This window comes from Sus scrofa, chromosome 6 (genome assembly GCF_054392235.1).
Source record: "Sus scrofa isolate SSC_HxYL_T2T_F1_AM1 chromosome 6, Sscrofa_HxYL_maternal_Yorkshire_Landrace_v2.0, whole genome shotgun sequence".
NCBI lineage: Eukaryota > Metazoa > Chordata > Mammalia > Artiodactyla > Suidae > Sus > Sus scrofa.
Genome location: NC_139388.1, coordinates 129,756,479 through 129,774,200, shown reverse-complemented (window position 1 = coordinate 129,774,200; position 17,722 = coordinate 129,756,479). Strand labels below are relative to the sequence as shown.

General features: G+C 36.5%; 1 long non-coding RNA gene across 1 annotated transcript in view; it reads right to left on the bottom strand.

The window, feature by feature from the left end:
* Window positions 1–17,722, bottom strand: part of LOC146402815 (uncharacterized) — an 83,714-nt gene that overhangs the window by 53,180 nt on the left and 12,812 nt on the right. Inside the window, exon 2 of the long non-coding RNA XR_014808660.1 lies at window positions 9,897–9,959. This is a non-coding gene — a long non-coding RNA (uncharacterized LOC146402815). The remainder of the gene's footprint in view (window positions 1–9,896; window positions 9,960–17,722) is intronic.

Genomic DNA, 17,722 nt, shown 5'->3' with positions numbered 1-17,722 from the left:
TTGAATCCTTTCGTTAACTGCTTAAAATATAAAAAATTAAAAATTATATCAAATTTGGGCTGTGCTTCTGTTTGGGGTGGGATTTTGGTAGGAGAATGGTATAATGAAAGATTAGGACTAAGGAATTAAAATAATGACTCAAATGTTGGCCAGCTGCCAGGTAGTCAATTTTCCAATAATGCAAAATTATTATTTAAGAAAAATAACTTTGTCTTCCCAAGAAAAAATTTAAGAACATAAACTTAATTAGAAAAATAATACATTATAAATCAACTACAATAGAAAAAAGAAAAATCTTACAGTAAATAAATAAATAATATGAAACTTAAAAAATTGCTATTGTAGAAAACTAATGATTTCAACCCAAGATACTAAGTTCAATGTTTACCTCCAGACAAACAAACAAATAAACAAACCAAAAAAACCCTCTAAGTGCCCAACCCTTCAGTGTTAAGTGGGCTAAAATATTTATTCTTAACAAGATCCATAAATGAGCATTTATGGTTCTACATTAGACATATCATAATATATGTGAAGTATTATGCAAGCTTGAAGCCATTGGTGTAGGGAACCTTAACGAGAAACTCAAGGAAATAAGGAAAGAGGGTTAAGTAAAAGGAGTGCTTGCAGAAGTATGTCTGGGGTTAAGGGGACCAAAAAGGCATGGTAAAGCAAGCAGGGGCTAACAACTGTTGGAAGCTGATGTCTGAAAGAATTAGAGCGGAAATGAATGGCATACCTGGAAACTAATGCAAGCCAGAACCATGGAAAATGGGCCACCCATAAGGGACTGTAGTTTTGGAGAGAGTCAGCCCCTGCTAGAGATGTAGTTTCAATGCAGGAAGGAAGAGGGAAGGAATCTGTCCCTCCTCCAGCTTTTCCTTTTCCAATATGTGCTTCCCATTAACTTCAAACAACTTCTGATCACATTTAACTAGGCAAGGTATGTCACACAATCCACTTTGATGTAAATAGGTCAGGAAAGCATAAGTCTCACTCAGGGAAGGACAGTTAATATTAGTGAAAGATATACAAGCCACCAAGCTCACTGAACCCAAAGTTGCTGGAATGGGAAGCTACTTCCTGAGTTATCTGGTTGCTGAGAGTACCAGGTATTGGTTGTTTGTTTAAGGACTGTCCCACAGCCTGTATGATAGCATCTTGACCTTGCAGGGCACTGTGTTCCAAATGGTTACTTCGACCTTCCTGTGACTAATAGCTAGACTGCTTGTAACCCTCCTGCAATGCAATTTCCCTGTTCGATCTTCAGCGTTTATCTTCTGACCTTCCATTGTTTTTTGTGCCCAGGAGGCTGACTTCCATGACTTTCTTTGTCTTTCTCCCTTCTGTTTGGATTTAGCCAATTGAAAGCACTAGGAGAAAATTGGAGGGCAAGATCAGAGAGAGAATTGGGGCTATTTTTTTCCCAAGTTTTCTTTTCCCCTCTGGCCTCTGGCAGTGGTCAAATTATCCATAAACAAATAGAAAGCTCTTTCTGTGTAATATCTGTGTCACATACAACTTCTACCACTCCTAATAACTGTCTACATCATGATATCAGGATTTCTAGTCAATCCAAATTGGTGAAGTTGACAGATCATTGCTGAAAACTTGCTTGCACAAATGTGTTTGTTTGCAGAGGTTGAATAAGTGATTTTGTTTTTGGTGACATGTCATTTTTCCATATTCATAACATGCATGGTATTATTTTTTTACATCCTAAGCTGTGTATTGATATATTTAAACTTTTTTTTTCTTGAATATTCTTATTCATATGTGATGGGACACCCAGGTGTTGAACTTTGGATCCTCTGCCTTTGAAAAACACATACCTGCTTATGCCACCCAATAAATAAAATCTTACTCTGCCTTCCACTGATCATAGCAGCATTCAGTCAGCTTTATTTTATTATTTAGTAAAATCACTGCATATGATTTGGGATATCTTTTTCTAAGGTGGCTTCATAATATTTCTTTATTTCAGTATATCTAAGCTTTTAATTTTTGTTTATTACTTATGTGAAAGATAAAATATTTTCTTTTTTTCTATCTTATAATATCAAATACTTCATTTCTTGCAAAATATTTGTCATGTGATATGTTTGCTTTAGAATCTACTTAAAATGCATTTATCACCTTAGAGTTTTTTGAGGAGAACTTATGAACCTTTTTATTTTTATTTATTTATTTATTCATTTATAATTACTCAATGAATTTATTACATTTATAGTTGTACGATGATCATCACAATCCAGTTTTATAGGATTTTCAACCCACAACCCCGGCACATCCCCCCACCCACCAAACAGTCACCTTTGTTAACTATAATTATTTCAAAGTCTGTGAATCAGTACAGTGTCCTTTTTTCAGATTCCACATATCAGTGATAGCATTTGATGTGTTGGTGTTTCATTGTCTTGACTGACTTCACTTAGCCTGATAATTTCTATGTCCATCCATATTGCTAAAAATGCCAGTATTTCATTCATTTTAATGGCTAAGTAATATTCCATTGTGTATATGCACCACATTTTCTTGATCCATTCCTCTGTTGATGGACATTTAGGTTGTTTCCATGTCTTGGCTATTGAAAATAGTGCTGCAATAAACATTGGAGTACATGTGTCTTTGCCAGTCATGTTTTTCTCTGGATAGATGCCCAGGAGTGGGATTGCTGGATCCAGTGGTAGTTCTATGTTTAGATTTCTGAGGAATCTCCATACGGTTTTCCACAGTGGTTGCACCAATTGACAATCCCACCAACAGTGTACTAGGGTTCCTTTTTCTCCACACCCTCTCCAGCACTTATTGTTTGTAGACTTTTGGATGATGGCCATTCTGGCTGGTGTAAGGTGGTACCTCATAGTGGTTTTGATTTGCATTTCTCTAATAATGAGTGATGTTGAACATCTTTTCATGTGTTTTTTGGCCATCCTAATGTCTTCTTTGGAGAACTGTGTGTTTAGATTTTCTGCCCATTTTGTGATGGGGTGGTTTGTTTTTTTGGTATTGAGCTGCAGAAGGTGTTTATAAATTTTGGAGATTAATCCCTTGTCAGTTGATTCATTTGCAAAGATTTTCTCCCATTCTGTGGGTTGTCTTTTCATTTTGTTTAGGGTTTCCTTTGCTGTGCAGAAACATTTAAGTTTAATTAGGTCCCATTTGTTTATTTTTGTTTTTACTGTCATTACTCTAAGAAGTGGATCTGAGAAGGTGTTGCTGTGGTTTATGTCAGAGAGTGTTTGGCCTATGTTTTCCTCTAAGAGTTTTATAGGGTCTGGTCTATATCTAGGTCTTTAATCCATTTAGAGTTTATTTTTGTGTATGGTGATAGGGAGTGTTCTAATTTCATTCTTTTACATATGAATCTTTTTAGAGTTTGGAAAGGTCAAGCCCTTTTCTCTTACTATTTACCACCAGAGTTAAGTTAATTTTATATGAAACAAAGATTATTTAAGAACATAGGACCTGAGTAGGCTCTCAAGAAGGAGATAGATCAGAGCAGGAATTGAAGAAGGGAAAGCAAAATAATGTAAGAGCAGGGCTAGGTCTTGCTGGTCACATTAGTTTGGTGATATGGCCGTAATTAGAAACATCTGATGTCTATGTGGTATTATTTACCTACAGAGGAGAATCCTCAAAATTTCTAAAGACACTCATCCTTGTGAAAGAAGACAACTGATTGGATGCAGCATTTCCAATTCTTCTTTTATAACCAAGTCTGCAGGCTCTAAACCTGTATTGCTTTCTCCCTCAACATCCTTTGCTCTTGTCTCCCAAAATACTCCACCTCTGCTTCTCACCTTGAACTATTCTCACTATGTTTCAAGACCTACCCTATACTACCCTCTTCAGTTCACCCCTGTCCTGATTAATCTTTCCTCCAAACTATAAGACTTTTTGCTTTAATTGTTCATTTGCTAATTAATCATATACTACTTTCATTGTTCACATTGTTTCCTTGTATTATTATTTAACTTTGCATTTCTACGTATTATCATTCCACCTAATAAAGGTGTCGACAAAGTAATTTTACAAGGGAAGTTTAACATAATACACTGAAGTCTGTGCAATGCCTGTGTTGGTAATATACTACCTGAGCAAATGCGGCAGCATCACCTATAAATAGAATCATTAGTAGCACTTTGTGATTTGCAGTATCTTTAATTAAGATAGCCTTATAATTTGATTTTTAAATGTGGAAAATGCTTCTGATTTGCCCTATTTACTGAGATTGATGGAGAAAAAAGAGAATGATCTTTACTTAAGAAATAAAATTATGAATGGGGGTTTAGCGCTATTATTTAAATGGGGATACCCAGGTAGGGCCCAGTATTTTGAAGAAAACCGGGGTCAAGAAGAGATGAGGTCTAAGTAACTGGACAATGCTCCACATGACTTTCTAGGGTTTCCTAGATCTTCTTGTGGTCCTTTAATCGTGTTTGTTTGCCAGGCTTTTAGTGCAGAAGTATTCAGGAAGCAAAACCAATTAGAGACTGGGAAAAAGCTAAGGTTTCTGATCCAAAGACATCAATCAATTGGCATCTATTTATAAAGGCTATAGCACATAGGTATTGTTATGAGAAGTAAAATACAAAGTGAGAAAATATCCTGCAGTGCAGAGAAGTATGAGGCAGTTTGGACAAGTCAGAGGATATCTGCCAATAGCTGATTGGCAGATAAGCTCTAATGGGGGAATTATCACTGACAAAACATGCAGATAAATCAAGGTTCTTGAATTATTTAATCATTATCAAATATTTTTCCTACATATGGCACATATATGAGTCAACTTGTAAATTATTTAGAAAAAGTATATAATAATATGCTCTAATATTTATAATGATTATTCATCCTATGATAAGATCTGTTCCTTAAGCACACATTGTAAATATGCTTTGCTTCAGCCCTTAATGGTTGCTATAAGCCTTCATTCTCACACCAGGGCCACACACTGGGCATCACATAAAAGGAGCACTCAGGCTCTCTCTTGCTGTTCACAGCCTTAGTTCTGAACCGTTGGTCTTGACCCATTTTTTTGTGCTGCATTCCAGCCTGCCTTTGATCATCTCAGCCCTCACTGCTCATTCTTTCCTTTCTAGCATCACCTTGCCTCACCCTTTAGTCTTGATGTGTTGCACTAGCATGGCCAGTTCTCCCCCCCCCAATGACGCTAACTCCACTGCCATGATTAAGTGCGCCTCCTCTATGATTGGTCCCAAAATCCTGTAGACATCACTGCTCCCTTCAGTCTCCTCCAACTTTTGCTCCCTCCAGGGAGCAGATCCTCTCAGTTCATCTCACCTTGAAAATAGGCACTAGAAATATTGTTAAATAGCATGCATCTCTCCATTTCCCTGTGCTGAAGGACTATACTCTAGTTTTACCTATGTCTATCATAGTACATATCAAAAAGTTGAATGCATGTTACTAGCCTGAGGCATATTTCATAACTTAGATGAAACAAACTTCAAGAACACAAGGGCAGGTGGAGCTGTAGAGAAGGAAGGTGAGTGAAAATGCAAATTTCTGGGTTTAGTTTCACATCATTTTAGGCTATTTGTTAATTGTTAGTTAATAAGCTGGCTTTTAGATGTGAAAATGAATCAGTTAGGGTAGACAGTGAAGTGGAGAACCTGTAGTAGATTACACCAAGTCTAGCATGTTCTGAGGTAGGCTTGGACAGTGGTCCTGCTCTGACCCCGACTTTCCCACCTCCCTCATCTGGAGTAATGGAGTCACATTCAGGTATCACAGCTTCTTTGCTCATCTCAGCTCTTCCCTCACTGAACCAGTCTACTTACTGAGCCAATCCAGAAGCAACCTTCTCAGTTCTTCAGCAATGGTTTGTTATTACTGTTGTTGTTGTCTTCTGGCCATACCCAAAGCATACAGAAACTCCTAGGCCAGGGATCAAATCTGCTTCATAGCAGCAAACCAAGCCACAGCAGTAACCATGCCAGATCCCTAATCCATTGAGCCACTAGGGAACTCCTGGTTTGTTGTTTTAAGTATAGTTTTTTTTTAGCAGTTAGGTTAGATGACAAATTATAAGTTACCCTACAATTATATTATTTATTTTCTCAACTGAAATAGGATTTCTGCTCTTTTAGCATTCCTCATAGTCAATCTCTTGAAAATTGCTTTATATATAAGCCATTACAGAAAAGAGAGAAAGTCACAAAGCTTCTTTATTGCATGGAAGTTTGGGCAGAGGAAAAATAAAGACCCAGACAGAATGAAACATGGACAGACTGCTGTTAAGATCAGCATTAAGGTTTACCACCCTACAGGTTGTTGTAGAGATTTAAGAGATACTTGTGTAAGTACTGTGATCATAGTCCACAAATTCAGCTGTATGGTAAAAGTACATTTTTACCCTAAAATTCAATTTGTAAGAATTCCAAGCCACCATTTTTTTTCATGCTGGTGGGAACTTTACCTCCGTCATTTAGGAGGTTTTTGCCCTAATACCCCATTAAATTTTGCACATGACATAGATGATTTATCTTTGACTACCTGTCCATTCAAGTTCTTACCTCAGTCTCAATGCCACATTGAATCAGGAAAGGACATCTAGAAATAAGTAACTTAAATATGAAGAAGGATGTGTCTTCAAATGTATTGCAGTTATTTTGGCAATACTGCATTCAAATATACACTAGCCTAGCATATTTGACCTTTGGGGGCTCCCACCTATTCCAAAAGATATAAAGGCTTTAAGAAAATGCTTAGAAATAGAGCTATTGATTATTTCTAAATCCTGTGATTTGGTTTCCTTTGTTAAACAGAATAAAATAATCTTTAATTAAGAATCTCCATCCATTGAGGGTTTGGTTATAAATCAACTTTATATGTTTATACTTAGTTCAGATATTTGCTGAAATTGAGTTTAGAATACCCATATCCTTGGAAGTAGTTTTCACTCTTCTGAGAAATACACTTGACCATTTTTTATTTAGTTTCCTTTCTCTAAAAGAAGAGAGTAGAATGGCAGCTCTTTGAGGAGTAGATTCACAATGTCTACAGATTTTGGAACTCTTTCAACCCCAGAGCTGAGCAATAGTAAGGGGTCAGTACATACTTATGGAATATATTTGAGTCAAAATATTGTTTGTTTGGAATGTGTTTCACCCAATTTGATCATTTTGTCCCAACTCATATTCAAATGCATATAATTACCTTAATTCAACAAATTTAATGGGAACACATTTGTAACCCAACAATGTTATCTCATCATATATATTTTACTTTACATTCTTCATAAGTTTTCATCCTCCCGGAGATTGTCCTTTTCTCTAAAATTTATTGCTTTTTATTAAAATAATAGTTGGTTTACAATGTTGTATTAATTTCTGCTGTACAGAAAAGTGATTCATTTACTCTTTTTTTAAATATTCTTTTCCATTATCATTTATTGTAGGACATTGAATATAGTTCTCTGTGCTATACAGTAGGATCTTGTTGTTTATCCCTTTCATGTACAATAGCTTACATCTCCTAATCCCAACCCTCACTCTATCCCTCCCCAACCCCTCCTCATTGGTAAACACAAGTCAGTTCTCCTTGTTCCTGAGTATGTTTCTATTTTGTAGATGGGCTCATTTGTGTTATATTTTAGATTCTACATATAAGGGATATCATATTTGTCTTTCTCTTTCTAACTGGCTTCACTTAGAATCTCTAGTTGCAACCATGTTGCTGCAGATGGCATTACTTTGTTCTTTTTTATGACTGAGTAGTATTCCATTGTGTATATGTACCTAATCTTTATCCATTCATCTGTCAATGGACATTTAGTTAGTTTCCATATATTGACTATTGTGAAAAGTGCAACTATGAACACAAGGATATATGTATCTTTCTGAATTATAGTTTTCTCCAAATATATGCCTAGGAGTGGGATTGCCAGACCATATGGTAACTCCATCCTTAGTTTTCTGAGGAAACTCCATATTGTTTCTATAGTAGCTGCACCAACTTACATCCCCACCATCAGTGTAGAAGGTTTCCTTTTTTCCACACCCTCTACAGAAAATTTGTAGACATTTTCATGATGGCTGTTCTGACTAGTGTGAAGTGGTATCTCATTGTAGTTTTGATTTGCATTTCTCTAACAATTAGTGAGGTTGAATATTTTATCATGTGCCTGTTGCCCATTTGAATTTCTTCTTTGGATAAATAGTCTATTAAGGTCTTCTGCCTATTTTTCTATTGGGTTGTTTGTTTGGTTTTGTTGTTGTTGTTAAGTTATATGAGCTGTTTGTACATTTTGGAAGTTAAGCCCTTGTCAGTTATATTACTTGCAAATATTTCCTCCCATTCTGTACTTATCTTTTCATAAAACTTATCATTCTTGACCACAGATTTTAATGAAAGGTGACTTTGAATGATAGTTTTATATAACAGCAGAGTGCCTGAAGAATTAGAATGCTCAAATTCAGGAATCTGGGGAGTCATTGGCTATTGATCCCCTAAAGGAACTGTGTACATTTGACAACAGGACCAAGATTGGCAGGCTCTGCTGGAATGTTTCGTGTCCTTGATGTCATTGATATTATCTGAATCAGTTTTTCATGAGACCTAAAGCTCTCAGACTTGGAAACAGGTGAGGTCTTGAGAATAAGAGGTAAAATAAGGACTAGGTGTGAATAAAGTCGAGTATACCTTCAATCTAAGTTTAACAGAATGCATTTTGCAAACTTTACTTTGTTTCTACTTCCATGTTTTATAGTCTAAGGCTGTGTTCCACATTCACTGATCCTCAAAGGAGCAGTTCAGGTGTTTAAAACCTCGTGGAAGAGCCCTTCTGAGAACTGGGATTTGCCCTTCTAAGAGGAAAGAGAGATAGAACTATATTAGCATAATGCATCCACTTTCTCCCCAACCCTAGACCTTCAGAAAATCAGTGCTAACCTAGAGGGAAGCCAAGTAAAGGACAAACATCAGAAGTGTGAGAAAAAGGCAATTTTGTACTGCATTAGCCAAGGTAGATAGAAGCAGAAAGAGAGCTGTAGTCCGGGGGAAAATCAGAAATGAGGTTTTCTTTTCCTAAAACAGGAAAGGAAGACAATTACTGTGTACTTGGTTGCCGGGCTTGCTTTGAGATACTAATTCACGCTGAGCCTCACTCCTCACCCTGAAGGGTTGGTGGGGAAACAGGATTGTTGCTAGAGGGGAAATCAGAGCCCTGTTTCCTTAATCCCCCCCAGGGCCACTCCCTGTGGAACTTTTTAATTCTAGATTTGCTTTAGGCATTCCACCCCACCAGTGCACAGCCTGGGGCACAGCTCTATTGATAAGCTCTGGGCAGTGGACTGGAGTGGGAGAAAGAGTCCCCATAGGAAGGAAAGGAGCCAACAAATAAGAATTCCTCTGCCTGGATTAGTATAGAAACTTCATTTAAGAGACCTGGATTGGCATTCTCTGATATAAGTGCTTAAATTCAGTACAAACTAAGGGTAGTTTGGAAGACAATCTTTCCAAACTACTTCACTCCCTGTTAACACCCCTATCCACCTATGCAATGGTTAGCTTTGGCAATATCTTTTCAGTCAGTAAGGAGGTTTCTAATCTTCTAGGAGGCCATATGCTCTTTTGAGAGAATGTTTAAAGCTGTGAATTCTTGTGGGTGGGAAGAGCAAAAGATAAGAGACAGAATCAAATGCATAGAAAATTTCATATTCAGTTTTAATGTGTTATAACATCTTTGAAACCCATTCTTCAATACCTAAAGATCTTGAATGTGTAGTCATGACCCTGCTCTAGACATATACAAGCCAACTTACAGTGTGTCAATGTTTAAAATAGACTCAATCAACATTTAGTGATTGTGGAACAGAACAATCTAATGGGTAAGGGTACAGAAAGTGCTTCTCAAAAGTTGGTGGTCGTACCTGATTCCATACTGGTAAGTGTCTAGCATCTTTGTGCCTATTATCTCTCCATCTCTGTCAGACCTGTTAAAAAGGAAAAAAGACAATTCCACTGTATGGTTTTTGACCTCAAAGAATTTGTAGAGTAAAGTAAGGGAGGCAATGCCAATGGACACATTACATGATGTAATAAGACAACTAAGTGACTAAGTACTGAAGTTTGTATAACACATATGTGCAGAGAAAGGACACCTCAGCTAGGCAGGGAAGACAGAGAATTCAACAGTGCACCTAGATGGTAAGGATGATTTTAAGAGAAGAGAGAACAAGAAAACTGGAAGAAAAAAAAAAGTGAAAAAATGCTAAGGTGGGAATAAAGCTGTGTGCAGAATAACCATAACTAAATTAATTAGTAGGCACTGTAGGATGGTGGAAAATAACCAGTCAAAGGAGAAATACCTCTCAGAGATTCTTGTTGTTTGGTTTAATGGAAACTATCCTGAGAAGCTTGAACTGTATCTAAAGGATACAGGATAACTAGTTCAGGTTTTCTAAAAGAACCAAATTGTAGTATAATCTGCTAGAGAGCTCATTATCCATGGATGAATACAAACCAGGGAATATGTGGCCAAGGGAAGTAAAAAAGAGGTCTACCCATCATGACTGAAACCAGGTCTCATTTAAGTCAGGAGCCATGGACACTTGGAAAGTTCAAACACGAGCACTCAATGTATTTACTGTGCTTAACATGATTAATTGGTAATGATATTAATACATGAGGTTGTCACTCTAAAATCCTCCATGGAGAATTCCCACTGGAATGGAAGCTACCTCCTGTAGCCTCACATTTGGGGATGAAAATTGGACTCAATAAGAGCAGAGGAAAGGAGAAATTAAATGTTATAAACCTGATAGAAATGAGAGGACATAGGCAATGAGAGTTGAAGAACAAAAGGAAATTTAATAAGGATAATGTAATAAGCTCTCACCTGGCAGACACTGAAGGAGATGACTCCCCCACCCAAAGGAGAAAGGATGAGAGGGATGTCTAGAGACTGATTATTCAAGGGAAGTTCAGAATATGTCCTGGATGATCTAGCTCCAATGGCAAAAGATACCAGGGCTAGGTTACTGATGATTCTCACTGATATAACTCACCTTGCATCCATTCCACCTGCACTACATTTGTGCCTCTTGTTACATATTTTTAATATCAACTTTGATGAGCAGCCTGGTCCTTAACTTTGTTTCATTCATATCACTGAAAAATAAAAGAATTGCCTTATCTCCTTTCACCTATCTATCTAGGATAAAACATTTTTAGCCAATGGTTTTGTATTTTACAATAACTCTAGGAAATCATTAAATGAGGTATTATCTACATTATACAGATGTGGAAATAAACAGTATGGTAAGTGGGTTTTCAAATGTTCATTGTGATGCTGAAATTTGCGATTCCTGGTTCAGGGTTCTGTTCATACATCTCTCTATTTTCTCTAAGAGTACCAAGGGGAGCAGTAAGTATTCCTTTCCCTCATGCTCTCAGAGAGAAGGGCTCTGTGTTGCTAGCTCTGTAGAATTAAGTGCTGTTATCATAAAATCTGATTCTGGAATACAGCTTTAAAGAGATCCATTTTGCATAACAAAGTCATTCTTATATCCCAGGGGAATAGTCTACATAATAGCATTTTGTTGATCTGGTCCCAGCAAATAATCTACAATTAATAACACCATATAATAAGTGCTTTCTCTCTTGACTATTCATAAAACATGTCATCTCTAAAATAAAATACTTGCTGGTTTATTGCTTAATTATTGTTTAATTATTGCTTTTTTTAAAAAACAATCAATGGAAGAGTGTATTTTATAAGAACTTTAGGTGAGATCCCCAGCACTGTACCAGCCTAGCTCTTCCAAATTTTGTTTCTGTTCTCAGGCATTATTGGTCAGCTCCCCAAATCTTTCCTAGCTTCTATCTACCACCATTCAACTGCCAATCTACCAGAAAAATAAGATGCTATGCAAACCCTAGTTATAACAAACAAATGAACTTGGAGTTGGAAAGAATATATGAAATTAACTATATCAAACGACATATTTTCATTTCTGAAGTCACTTGAGAACATGAGTACTTCATACATATTTGATGAAATCTGTTTTCTTAGCTCTTTCTCAAGCCAAAGGTGAATATGGTTTAAGAAAAAAAGTCATTATACGAATAAATAATTTGATTGTTTTGCATTATTTACTACATAATAAAGTATGATCAGTATCTCGATCATATTTAGATTTGGAAAATACTTAGAAGAATTAGAAAGTAGGCAATTGATTTTATCCTTTTGCATACCTAGGAAGCTTTTTAGAACAATGCTTATTAATTTTCCATTTTAATCATCTTTCTCCAAAGTGCTCCCCTTTTTTGATCTTTGTCTGCCTTGTGTAGCTATATATAATGAAAATGTATGCATGTATATATGTGTAGATATGTATTTCTACATACATACATATCTGCATATATACATATTCATACATATATGTTGTGCATGCATTTTTTCTGGTAATATATTGAGATTGAAATAATGACCCCCAAAAATAGGATAAGTGAGGGGCGGATTTTAAAATACAGTCATGTAGGTGGGATCACAATGGCAGAGGAGTAGGACGTGGTGCTCACCTTCTCCCACAAACATATCAAAAAAAAAAACATCTGCATATAGAATGACTCACACAGAACATCCACTGAATGCTGACTGAAGACCTTAAACCTCCAAAAAAGGGCAAGAAACCCTCCACCTAACTGGGTAGAACAAAAGGAGGGAGAGGGAGAAATGAATCAAGATGGCACCAGCACTCCAAGATAAGAGCTGCAAAAGAGAAAAGAAATCCACACCCTGGGAAGACACCTAATTAATGGGAGATCAGCCAAAATTGAGGGACATCAAAGCCTCAGAGAAAAGTGTGGCAACTGGACTGAGGAGAGCAAAGCAGAGAGAGAGCTGCACAGACCATTGGTCCCACCTCTGTGACACCACAGCCTGAGATGCTCGGAAAGGGACTGGACACTGAGACTCAGGCTCTGGAGGTCAGTTCTAGAGAGAGGACTAGAGTTGGCTGTATGGAGACAGACTGAGGGGCTAGAGAGCAGTGTGCCAAGGGCTGGGGAATGGAGTGCCCCAGCCAAGGGAACCCAGAAGGAGGTCTGCAGGAGAAATAATTCACCATTGTTAGGGAGGAAACAAGGGGCAGAGGTGGACTGCAATAGGACTATCTTTCTCTGCACAGACATGGACTCTTGGAGGGTGGGGTTATGGGAGGTGAGGCACTTCTTGTGTGGGATATGGGTGACAGGCCCTCTTGCATGGGCTATGGGTGGCAGTGCCTCCTACACAGGCCAAGTGTGATGGGTCCCTTTTCGTGTGGTCTACAGGTGGTGGGGGAAAACCACCACAGTCATCTCAGACTCCAGTGGTAGGCATCACCTGCCATCACTAGGGGTCCATGAAGAGGGACCACCTGTGGTCCTAGTCATCTCAGAGGTTGGCACAGAGGAGGACACTGCAACCAAGCATGACCACTTGTGATTCTCGCTTCTCTGATACTGCACCTTCTCTGCTTGTGCCACTGCCAAAAGCTCCAGGCACCACATACATCCATCTGAGGGTCACTGCCACTTCCCAAGGCCCTGAAACTTGAAGCAACTTGTGCCACCTTCCTGTGGGTCCTTGCTATTGTCAAGAGCACAGCAACCAGGAACTGGCTACTAGCCCTGCCCATTGCTTCCATCTCCCTGGAAGCAACACTCTATTAAGGGGATAACTGCCTGAACATACTGAGGAATGAGACAGCAAGCATCCAAACCAAAAGTAGCCCTAACACAAAAAATAAATAGTAAGCACTCACAAAATACCTGAGGGTGCTCTTGCATATAAATAGCCCTCTAAGACTATAGTAGTCAATTTCCCTAAACTCACAGAATAAGAAAAATATAAGCAAAAAGAAGAAGCTCAGGAACCATTCCCAGTGAAAAGCACAGGAGAATTCACCTGAAGGAGAAAACAATGAAACAGACCTCTGCAATCTAATACACACTGGGTTCAAAAAGGAGGTAGTGAAAATCCTGAAGTACTTAAGAGCAGATATGAACAGTAATGCAGATTATTTTAAAAAGAAACTAGAAAATATACGGAGGAGCCAAGGAAAATTAGAAAATTAATTTGCAGATATGCAAGCTGAGTTAAAGGTACTGAAGAGCAGAAAGAACAATTCAGAGGAATGAATGAGTGACTTGGAAGACAGAATAATGCAAATGATTTAATCGGGACAGCAGGCAGAAAGTCAAATAAAACAAAAAAAAAAACCATGAAAGCAATATAAGATATCTCTGGGATAATATAAAGCAGGCCAATCTGCACATAATTGGGATTCCAGAAGAAGAAGAAAAAGAAAAGGGGATTTAAAATATATTTGAAGAAATTATGATTGAAAACTTTCCAAATCGAAAAGAAACAGATATCAAGATACAGGAGACACAGAAAGCCCCAAACAAGTTGAATTCAAACAGATCCACACCAAGACATATTATATTAAAAATGGTAAAAGTTAAAGAGAGGATTCTCAAGGTAGCAAGAGAAAAATGAAGTGTTAATTATAAGGGAACCCCCCCCCCAAGGCAATCAGCTAATTTCTTTCCAGAAACACTACAGGCCAGAAGAGAGTGGCAGAATATATTCAGAGTTATAAAAGAGAAAAATAAATCTGCAGCTTAGAATACTCAATCCAGCTAGAATATCATTTAAAATAGATGGAAAAATAAAAGATTTCTCCAACAAACAAAAAACTAAAAAAAAGTGCAGCAATACTAATTCTCATTTCTAAAGGAAATACTAAATACTACTTTAAATAAAATAGAAGTAAGAAGAAATAGGATGGAGGAAATCACAATTGGCAAGTAATCACTTAAATAAGCAAATATACAGATCTTAAAAAAAAAATACTATTGCAAAATTGACCATAAACACAAGGAACAGCAAAAAGTTAAACATGAAGATTTTAAAAAGGGACATAAAAATCATAAAATGTAGGGGATATGAGTAGGAAAATCTTGACTCCTTCTTTTCTGGAACGAGTTTAAGCTTATACGAAAATCAGGGTAAATCAAGCAGATATAGGAAGGGGTTAAACATACTCGAAAAACAGGGCAATCAAAAATCAAAACCAAACAAAATATTCACAAAAACTAAAAAGAAAAGTACACAGCATAAAATAAATGGAAGTCATCCAAGCCAAAAAAAGAAAAGAAAAGAAAGGAATAAAGGGGAAACATAGAAGAAACAGGAAAAAAGTTTTAAAATTCTAATAATTACATATTTTCAATAATTACCTCAAATATTAATGGACTGAATGCTCCAATCAAAATAAATAGAATGGCAATGGATAAAAAATGAATAAATAAATAAGAGCCTATAATATGCTGCCTATAAGAGACTCACCTTAGGGCAAAGGTCACATCTAAATTGAAAGCAAAGTGATGGAGAAAATATTTCATGCAAATGAAAAATACAGGAAAGTAGGAGTTTTCAATAATTATATCAGGCAAAATAGGCTTTAAAATGAAAGCCATGAAGTTCCTATCATGGCATAGCAGAAACAAATCTTACTAGGAGCCATGAGGTGGCAGGTTTGATCCCTGGCCTTGCTCAGTGGGTTAAGGATCTGGCATTGCCATGAGCTGTGGTGTAGATCACAGATGCGGCTCAGATCTGGAATTGCTGTGGCTGTGACAGAGTCCAGCAGCTAGAGATCCAATTAGACTCCTAGCCCAGGAGCCTCCATTTGCTGTGGGTGCAGCCCTAAAAAAACAAAAGACAAAAAAATAAATAAATAAAACAAAATGAAGGCCATAAAGAAAGGCAAAGAAGGATAATATTTAATAATAAATGTATCAATTTTAGAAGAGGATATTAAAATCATCAACATATAGGAACACCCAGATACATACAGCAAATTCTAACAGAAATAAAAGGAATTTTGGGGAATGCAATGACAGTAAGAGAATTTAACACCCACTCACATCAAAGGACAGATCCCCTAGACAGAAATTCATTAAATCAACAGAGATTACACAATAGAAAAGTTAGACTTAACTGACATTTTCAGGGCATTTCATCCAAAAAACCCAGAATATACAATCTTTTTAAGTGCATATGGAACATTCTCAAAGATTGACTACATACTGGGACACAAAACTAAACTCAGCAAATTTAAGAGTATAGAAATTATTTCAAGTATCTTCTCTGACCACAATGGCATGAAACTATAAATCAACCATGGGAAGAGAAATGAGAAAAAACTGACTACATGGAGACTAAACAACATGCTATTAAAAAACTAATGAGTCAACAAGAAAGTCAAAACAGAAATTAAAAAATTCATTGAGACAAATGATAATGAAGACTCGAATTCAAAATCTATGGGATGCCTCAGAAGCAGTTCTTAGAGGAAACTCATAGTCTTCCTCAAAAAAGAAGAAAAGTCTCACTTCAACAACTTAACCTACTACCTAGAAAATTAGAAAAAGAACAAACAAAACCTAATGTCAGCAGAAGGAAGGAAATCATAAAGATCAGAGAATTAATCAACTAAATTGAGATTCAAAAAACAATAGAAAAAAATCAATAAAACCAAGAACTGATTTTTGAAAGGGTAAACAAAACTAACAAACCCCTGCCTAGACTCACTAAGAAGAGGAGAGAAAAAAACTCAAATAAACAAAGTAAGAAATGAAAAGATAAAATCTCAACAGATACTACAGAAATACAAAGAAAAAAAATGAGAGAATACTATGAATAATTACATGCCAACAAATTTGACAAACTTGAAGAAATGGAAAACTTTCTAGAGACATGCAGAGTGCCAGAACTGAACCAAGAATAAGTAAATCAGTTGAACTGACTGGTCACCAGAAATGAAATTGAATATGTAATAAAAACACTCCCTACAAAAAAAAGTCCAAGACCAGATGGCTTCACAGGTGAATTCCACCAAACATGCAAAGAACTTATACCCATCCTTCTTAAAAATTTCTAAAAGGTTGAAGAAGGCACACTTCCAAAGATATTCTGTGAAGCCACCATGACCCTAATACCAAAACCAGACAAAGATACTACCAAAAAAGAAAATTATAGAACAATATCTTTGATGAATATAGACATAATTCTCAAGAATATTTTAGCCAACCAAATCCAACACATAAAAAAAAAAGAAAAGAAAAGATCATACACTATGACCAAGTGGGATTCATTCGAAGTTTATAAGGATGGTCAACATCATACAACAAATTAACATAAGAAAAGTCAAAAACCACATGATCATCTCAATAGATACAGAAAAAGCATTTGACAAAATCCAACATCAATTCATAAAAATTCTTACCAAAATTCATATAGAGGGAACATAACTCAACATAATAAAAGCCAGTTATGACTAACCCACAGCAAATATAACACTCAATAGAGAAAAGCTGAAAGCCTTCCCATTAAAATCTGGAACATTCTCACCACTTTTATTCAACATAGTATTGGAAGTCCTAGCCACAGCAATCAGAAAAACAAATGAAAAAGGTATACAAGTTGTAAGAAAAGAAGAAAAATTATCCCTTTATGCAGATGACATGATACAATACATAGAAAACCCTAAGGAATCCAAATAAAAACTACTCAAACTGATCAATTAATTAAGTAAATTAGCAGGATACAAGATTAACATTCATAAATTGGTTTAATTTCTGTATACTAATACTGAAATATCAGAAAAGAAATATGAAAATACAATAATTTTAAAGTCACACT